The sequence below is a fragment of the Vigna radiata genome, chromosome 6 (genome assembly GCF_000741045.1).
Source record: "Vigna radiata var. radiata cultivar VC1973A chromosome 6, Vradiata_ver6, whole genome shotgun sequence".
NCBI lineage: Eukaryota > Viridiplantae > Streptophyta > Magnoliopsida > Fabales > Fabaceae > Vigna > Vigna radiata.
The window spans coordinates 28,216,529-28,225,715 of record NC_028356.1 but is presented as its reverse complement, the minus strand read 5'-3'; positions in this window follow the sequence as shown (position 1 = coordinate 28,225,715).

Genomic DNA, 9,187 nt, shown 5'->3' with positions numbered 1-9,187 from the left:
TCATCAGAAATCAGCCAATAACATAATTTATTCATGGCATAATGATATTCATATTTTGGTGAGAAAAACAGCTCTAAAACTCTCACCAACAGCTCTGGAAGGGTCCAAAACCCCTAAAATGATATAAAGAATGTCCAAAACGAACATCCAGAACCTTGAAAACTCCCTAAAAATGTTGTGGAGCTGTCAAGTGACGCCCAACGCCCCCACATGGGCGCGTAGCGCCATGACAGTAGCAAAACCACTTCGAATTGGACCTTGGAGACCCTACCTTCAACTTATAAAGACCCCTAGGACCCTCTAAACCTTGAGAAAACATAGAGAACCCTGCTGTCACTTAATTTGACACTTGAAAACTCACTTTTCACACTTACAAGTTATCCAATTTCATTTCTATCCTTTAAAACCCTCAAACCAATTTGCAACCTGCATAAACAAGTCCAATTGCACTTGCTAGGACTCTTCAAAACCATAGAATACTCCGAGCAGTCCTACTTCTCATTTTCACCCCCCTTAGAAACCCTAAAATGGGCTAAAAACTCAACCTATGAAGTCATTTTCCATTTTAGAATAGACTTTACTAGTTCAATCATCTAGACAAGTCCTAATAGTTGTGATAACATACCCCTAACCTTCCAAAATAGTGCAGACCGCTTACCTCACCATTTCACTACTCAATACCCTTTTTTTGACTAAAAGCCATGCTCATACACCCTCACAAGACCTCTACTCCAATATAGATTAGATTTTAATGTTTTCAGAGTTTCAACAAGTATAAAATGTTGAGATTGTTGATTAGGGAAGCACTGGTTTAGCTAACCTTAATCTCATAGTGCTTTATTCACTTTGGTTTTTGATGATGACAACACATTATTAATAACACATGTTCTGTTATGTGTTACATGTCCTTTTGCCTATTGATTGATCTCTTTTTGAACATGTATTGTGTTGATTTTGATATATGAATGCACATTATCTGAGCTTATATCTGTTACATCATTTATGGTTGCATTACATATGTTTTTTATGAAGAAAACCACATGCACTTTTATGAACTTATACTGTGTGGCATGACTGCAAGTTTTAAGTCGACTTCATTATGAAGTAAGTCGATTAAGACTCGTGACCATGCACAGACTTTCAAAAACAGTGTTGTGATTGATTTTGCATTGAAAATATTTTCAAACTGTGCTAACATGCCTAAGTCGACTACATGCGCAGTGGATCCGACTTAATTAGTTGTTTTGTTTGAAATTCTATTATGTTGTGAACACTAACGACTATATTTCAAAAGTTAGTTATTGCATTGATGATAATCAACTGTATTAAATGTGAAATCAGTTTGTTAGTTGCTGACTGCTACTACTTGACTTAACTGTTATATCTACCTAAGGACAATCGACTGTATTAGTAGCTTAGTCGACTATAAGAGCGTCTGATTTATAGAAAACTATAAATAGATGTGCCTCAATTGATCACGAGGACTTTGGATAATCTAACACTTTCATTTGTGATTTAAGATTGTGATCTCTGAGAATTTGCTCCAAGAACTCATCAAGAAGACCGTGGTGATCTATCTTTGAAGATGTTCTTTGAAGGAGAAAGATTTTTGTGCTTACTGGCTGATCATACTCTGCACATTGCGGTGCTTGCTTGCTGATCAAGATTCCTATCTTTGTAAAGATTGTTGTTGTTGTACCTGTTGTGATTACAAGGGGTTGACTCGTGAAGTTTGGACACTTTGACGATTGTTCAAAGTGGGTTGAAGGTTGCAGAAGAGGGGATATCTTGCTACAAATCTTTGTTGTTTGTATTGCCTATATTTTGGTTAGAGGGTTAGAGAGGTGTTTTATATTTTGACGTGGAGGTCTCTATAAAAGCCTTGTTGTAAAGACCTTGACCATTATAGAGCATTTGCTTCCAGATTGTTAAAGGACACTGGATGTAGGCATTGAGGCCGAACCAGTATAAAAACCTGCGTTTGAATTTTCTATTCCTACTCTTTTACATTCAGTCGACTTTACTGTTATTGTAGTATAGTTAGTATTTTCCGCTGCAACTAAATTTTTCATTCCTTGTGATTCAAGAAACTTTGAAAAGGATAATACTTTGCGAAAAAGATTTTAAAAAGACTCTGATTTTGAAACATCACCAATTCACCCCCTCTTGGTGTTGAAACAAAGCCTACCTGTTTTCCAACATAAAATAACTCAAAAACAGTCCCCAAACTGTTACTGTTATTAAACCATCATTCCCTCTAAAATTTATCTCTCAACCCCCCCCCCCTAATTTCATTCTAAAATGGTATAGAATACACTCAAGTGTCACTTCTTAATTACAACTTCATGCAATAACTATTTTACGATTTAAACCAAATATAATAGATCCAAAGACCTTTACCAAACTGTAGAATTCCCTTTAAACTCATTAATCCAAAATTTGACATGCTAACACCCATCACTTTAAATCTCCAATTTATACATTAAATCCTCAATTCTTCCAACCATCAATAGTAACACAATTTTATATCAACAACATCTCCATTTCATCATACTATAAGTTATACAACAATCATACATTCACAATTTTCAAAAACACATCATAAAGGGTAATTACTCATATTTTTCCAAATTTTACACCATTAACAATCATATAATTACATGCACACAAAATGACAGATTGCAGACATCTTACTACAATTATTAAAAGCAAACTAGCTTCCCTTACCTGAAACTCTTCTCTTTCACTATAATTCCTAAGATCGCAAGATGCTGGATGGGAACCCCCTTTCAAAACCCTAACCCCTAAATTCGAACCCTAAACTCGATTGTGAATTCAATCCAAGTCTCTGCATGAGATCCCCATGTCGTGAAATGTTGTTGTCGTCGTACCCACGAGTAGAGGTAGTCTCGCCGTAGAGAGGGAGTCACGTCTACTACTAAAGTCGCCTCCTTACCATGCATGCAACGAATCCCAACTTCACAGGAGAAAAGAGTCTTCTCCTACCGTTTTCCTTCTCTTACACCCCCTAGCTTTAAGGTTTCTAAAAAAGAAAGAAAGAAGAAAGGGAGAAGGGTGACGGGAAGAAGAAGAAGGGAAGAAGAAATAGGAAGAAAAAAGGTTCTTACATTCTCCCCAACAACAAAAATTTTTGTTCTCGAAAATTAACTCATCAGATAGAGAGAAGATATGCTCTCCTCTTTCTCTTTCCTCATAAAGATTTAACTTTACCAAGATACTATCCCAAAAACCTTATTGACATGGAAAACCTTGCATATGTGCTAAAATGTTCTAGTGTTCAATAATGTAAATTTGACTAGCCATTATTCTGAAAACAAATTCTCCCTTTAAACCTCAGCTTTTAAGAACCTTTTTGTCACATAATTAATCATATTGGGTCTGCCACACTACCAACCCCTCATATATTTTTCACTGCCTCTTGTGAATCTCTTATAAAAATTCCACTAGCCTTGACTTTTGAGCAACCCTTTATTGATTTCCCTTGACTTCTCTTAATTCCTCTAACAAACACCCTAGTATTGACTTGATCACTCACACTTCTGGTTTACTACCAATTGTTAACACTCTTGATCACACTTAAACCCAACCATTATGATGACTTCACATTGATTTACTGATCTTAACTCTTGAGTAACATAGTTTCCAACTATCCTATCCTAATACCAAACTAGAACTTTCATCCGTTGCCGTGACAAAACCAACTTGAGCATTCCATCTTCAGTTCTTCAACTTGCCAACCCTTGGGTCTATATCCTTCTCAACTTGAAATCACTAGCTTGATCCACTAGTGCAAAAACGCTGATTAACGTCACCCCTTAGACGTCGATTAGGGGTAAGCTCGACGTATATTGATGACCGGTGTCATTTTCGTAAATAAGTTGGCCATATAGACGTCAGTTTGGAAGGGCCCCAATGTCTATAGTCTTTTATACGTCAGGGTTGTCCTAACTGATGTCTATAAGTCTGACAGGTGGGTGAAAAGTCATTTCTTTCAAACATATAGACGTTAGTTGGACAGGGCCCCAACGTTTATATGGCAGAAATTAATGGTTGTTCACCTACTTGTCAGACATATAGACGTAAGTTAAGGCAGCCCCGACGTTTGTATGTCTACGAGGCAGGTGAAAAGTCATTCTTTTCCATCATATAGACGTCGGATCCCGCCAAACTGACGTCTATATGGTGCACATTAATGGTTATTCACCTACCTGTCAGACCTATAGATGTTAGGTAAGCGATAGCCGACGCCTATATGTCTGTCAGACAGGTGAAAAGTCATTCCTTTCCGTCATGTAAACGTCGGATGCCTCCTCACTGACGTCTATAATCGTATATAAACGTTAGTGGCCTTAGTAGTCGACGTCTATAAGCCCCGCGAATATTAATTTTTAAATCAGAAAGACGTCGAATTAGTAAGTTAACCGACGTGTTTTCCATTATAGACATCAGGCTCGTTTGCAACCGACGTCGGATTTCTTTTTAAAACAGAGATTGCGAACCAGCAGTTTCGCGCATTTCAACGTCTTCTTTTATTTTTTTCTTCGCTCCTTTGAATTTACAGGTGCGTTTAATCTCTTCTGATATGGTTAAACTTGCTTTTAATCCGATTAAAGTAATCTTTGATGTATTATCTTTTATTTGAACTGATTAAAATGTGTTTTTGTTGTGTTTTTGTGAGGTTTTTTCTTGTGTCTTTGGGTAGCGTAGTGCACCTTCTCCCTTTGCTAGTTTCCTCCTAAGAAAAACTTACGTCTTTTGGATATCTCATGGCATTCCAACCCAAAGACGAACCTGGGTCATTGCATAGAGTCATTCCCACAGCTATTGAAAAAGAAAACGGTGAGAATACGATGTCACCGTATTCCTACCGTATCCTTTTTTCATTGGCGGTCGGAGTGGACCTAGGCAACGACCCAGGTTCGTCTTTAGGTTGACATGCCATGAGAAATCCAAAAGACACAATTTTTTCTTACGAGGAAACTAACAAAGGAAGGAGGTGCTACTACGTTACCCAAAGACACTAGAAAAACCGCATCAAAACACAACACATCATAATCATCGGTTAATGTAATGGCAGATGTCTATAGTCCATAGACGTCGGCTAATGTAATGATTGATGTCTAGAGTGCCCATAGACGTCGATTAATGCAATGTTTGACGACTTTATAGACGTCAGACGTGTCATTAAATCGACGTCTAGGGTGCCCTTAGACGTCGGTTAATGTAATTTATGACGTCTTTATAGATGTCGAGCTTTGGCCTTAACCGACGTCTATAACGAGGTCGCACATGCAGAAAATCGACATCCCATTAACGTCACCCGTAAAGATGTCGGTTCCTGATTTGATTTTAAATGTCCAAAATAACTAACGTCTAAAGTCTTTTCTGCACTAGTGACCAATACTTATCCACCTTAAGATACCTCTCAAACTAGGATTTATCCAACCGCCCTAGCTGAACCACTTTGAGAAACTCATCAGTTATAGTACTTCAACTATAATAATGAGTTCTCTTCACCATATTCCCTTTAGACATCTAGTCTTCACACTTTTCAACTAACTTTTATTCTCTGCCCTTATCAAGCCAACAACCTGAACCTTCTATTTGTTCCAACCACTATTAATGCTTATTCACCTCAAGATGGATGCTACAACTTGAAACCAAAACTCAGTTTCTCTTCTTCATCACATTGACCCACTTTCCTTGTTCAACATCCTATAACACTTATATCATTTCAAAGTTGACACTATAGATTGAAATCGTAGACTCTCTTTATTTTCTCTGACTCTTACCTAATTTTACTTATCTAATCTCACTTAGAACTATTGAAGATCACCACACATACTCTCAACTCAAAATAAACAATGACATCCTTACCTTGTTAAAGAAGCTCAATCTTCACAAACCACTAACCCATGATTAAGAAAGCACTTCGCACATGTCATTTACTGATAAGAACCTGCCCACTAAGAAAGCGCTACTCGAATTCCATACTTCCTTGCTCCTCTGCTTATTGGATACTTTCTTCACACCAATTGTAACCCGAAAATGATCAGTCTCAAGAACCTCCTTTAAAACTGTTATGATCTTGCTAAAACCCTAAGAACTCCTTTCTTCTAGAAAAAAGACCTTGTCATTATGTGTTCCTCAAAACTGTTTATGTTCCTTAAACACGGACCTTCCAAAACCACTTTCGTCTACCAACAGTCATACCCGAATTTTCCAACCTACACTCTATTTCTTTCTTGAGATCCATCAAACTTGTAATTCTTCCAACGATTGCACTTAGTCCAAACCACTACTTCTTCCACCAAACTATCACCTGCCTCAAGTACTCCACATCCTCTGCATAAATTATCCAAAAGGAGTTGTTACCATTAGTTCTCTTTCAAACACCAACTAAAAACCCTTACACCGAAAAGACATGATCTTCTCTTCTTCACATACCCATGTTAACCTCTTTTGATTCTCACAACCCTTTTTCTTCACTTTCTAATTTGACCCACAATTGATGTATGGCCACTGACTTTTCTTCTTGAAACATGAAGCTTCTCTTAAAGACTATAAAGCTCTAGAGAACTATTTGAAAACAACAAACCTCCCTTGTAATCACACCTCAAACTTGAAGAGCCCCAATTGATGTATAACCATTGACTTTTGTTCTTTAAACACGAAGCTTCTCTTGAAGACCATAAAGCGCTAGAGAACTATTTGAAAACAACAAACCTCCCTTGTAATCACACCTCAAACTTACAAAAGAACAACATCATCTCTTTTTCACTTGTGTTTATCAGACATCTTGAATTCCCATAACACTTGCTCCCATCTTTTGCTCAACTACACTTGATGCACCATTGTCGCTTTCCTTCCCTACCAAGAAACCACTTCATATAAACTTCAAACTTAAGTCATTTGATCGACTCCAAAAATGTCACATCACTTAGAATTCTTCATGTACTCAATACTGCGAGCTTAACTTAAAACATTCTTCAAGAACTACTCTATTTGACTCAGAATCATCAAAAATACAAACCTTGACTTTAATTCAATGAACCTCATAATACCCTTAACTTGCAACACCAACACTCTGATCTTATTTGAACTAGAAAACTCACTGCCTTCCTGAACCTCTCAACCAACCCAACTCTATTATCATCTCGGTAATCAATTCAACAACTTATATTGTAGATACTCCTTTTTTATCTATTTCAAGACCCTTCTTCCCAATTCCTCAAACATTGTACTCTTAATTCTCTTACCTTACCTTTTCTTAAAAAACCGACGTTCTGATGTATTTCTCTTGTTTAGAATATCTAACCCTCTCCTTTTAATCATTACTCAACTTAAAACCCTTACAATACTTCAATTCTCCTCAAAGACTTCATGTTCTCTCAACTTGGAAATTTCTTTTTCTACTAAACTCTCCTTAAATTTTCTCTATGTCCTACACAATTGCTTCTTAAACTCTTTTTCTTCTACTTCCTTTCAAGATATCAATTTCTCTTGGTTCATTTCAGAATTTCTATTCCTTTCTTAACTTAAGCTTCAAACCTTTCACCGCTTATCTTCTTCATACCTCAAACATCATTAATATAACAAACCATGTTGTCTTCTCAACCCTGGATATTCCAATGCTCACTAACACCTTCCTTTTTCTGACCTCTGACGTTACCCGATACACAGATCAAATTGATTTCTCAAATCTTGCTACACCAATGCTCACCCAAAGCTCCTCTTATTATAGCCTTTGAACTCAACTCTTCTTGTAAAACATACGATATTTGATTCTCCTGACTTTTTTCTTGAAAAACTTCTTCACCCAAAAACATTACTTTTAAACTCCAATATCTTCCCCCATTCCTTGAAACCTAAAATCTGGTCTTCTAAATCCTTATCTTCAAGGTAAGATTTTGTCTCAAAGGCTTAAACCAATTCTAATGAAGGTATACAGGTCAAGTTGTCCTTCTATCTGTATTTCTCTACCACTATAGAGCACAATACACTACCACAAAGGCAAGAACAAGACAAAGATTACTAAAGACAACAACACTAGAACCACAACTCTACCTTTCCCCAAACCTTCAGAATTAAGAAAGGAAAATCATCTTTGGTAAAAGTCATGATTGTGCATCCTCATTAGTCCTATCAAGATGTTTTATGTTCTCAAAACGTCTAATTCGATACATAACTCTACTATCTAAACTTGGAGAAAATGGTAAATCATACCATTTAGACTTAACTCTTCACAGGGAAGACACGACAAATTCGCAACTCACTAGTCATCCTAAGGACAAATTGCTCTAATATCCAATTGTAACATCCCAAAATATAGCATTATACTATATAATAGTCATCACATATTTAGTATAATAGATCAGTAAAAAAACAGAGTTACAAATTTATTACAGTTATCTAATAACCATAAAAGAGACTTTATATTTACAAACCATATATGACCAAAGCTATCTACTAGAGTAACTAAAAGAAGTCTAAGCATTTGTAGCATCTCCATCCAAGACCTGCTTCAAAACAATCTCATCTCCCTCTACTGATACCCATTAGATGATCATAGCGAAGAGAAGAAGCAAAGAACATACAGGCACAAACACAAGAAAAAGGGTAAGCTAGAATACAACAATTAATGATATATAAACACATGTTAACATTCATATGACAACATATAAGACATCAAACCAAACAACCCCTTTTATGCATGACTTGACCGTCGAGATTAACATGAATATTGAGTTATGGCAGTTCATGCACTTGTTTTGGTGAAACAGTTGGCTCACCTCAAGCTACCACATAAGGTTAGTCTGATATCACTCGTCTTAGGCCAAGGTAAAGCCCCTAGACTAGGACCTCCTGCTATTCTCACGACATGCCTCACCCTTCTCTACTTGAGAATGGGTGACCATTAGAATGTCAAGATGAACTCCAAAACTGAGTTTCCCATATTCATACTTACAATACTTAAAACCACTACTGAAAAGTTCCTCCTTGGAACTCTCTTCCACACCTTTGAAACCCTTGATATTAATTCACATTCTTGTACTACACCAATACTTGATACTATTGATCATGCATTAAAGAAATAGAAACACAATTACAAGTCATCAGAAATCAGCCAATAACATAATTTATTCATGGCATAATGATATTCATA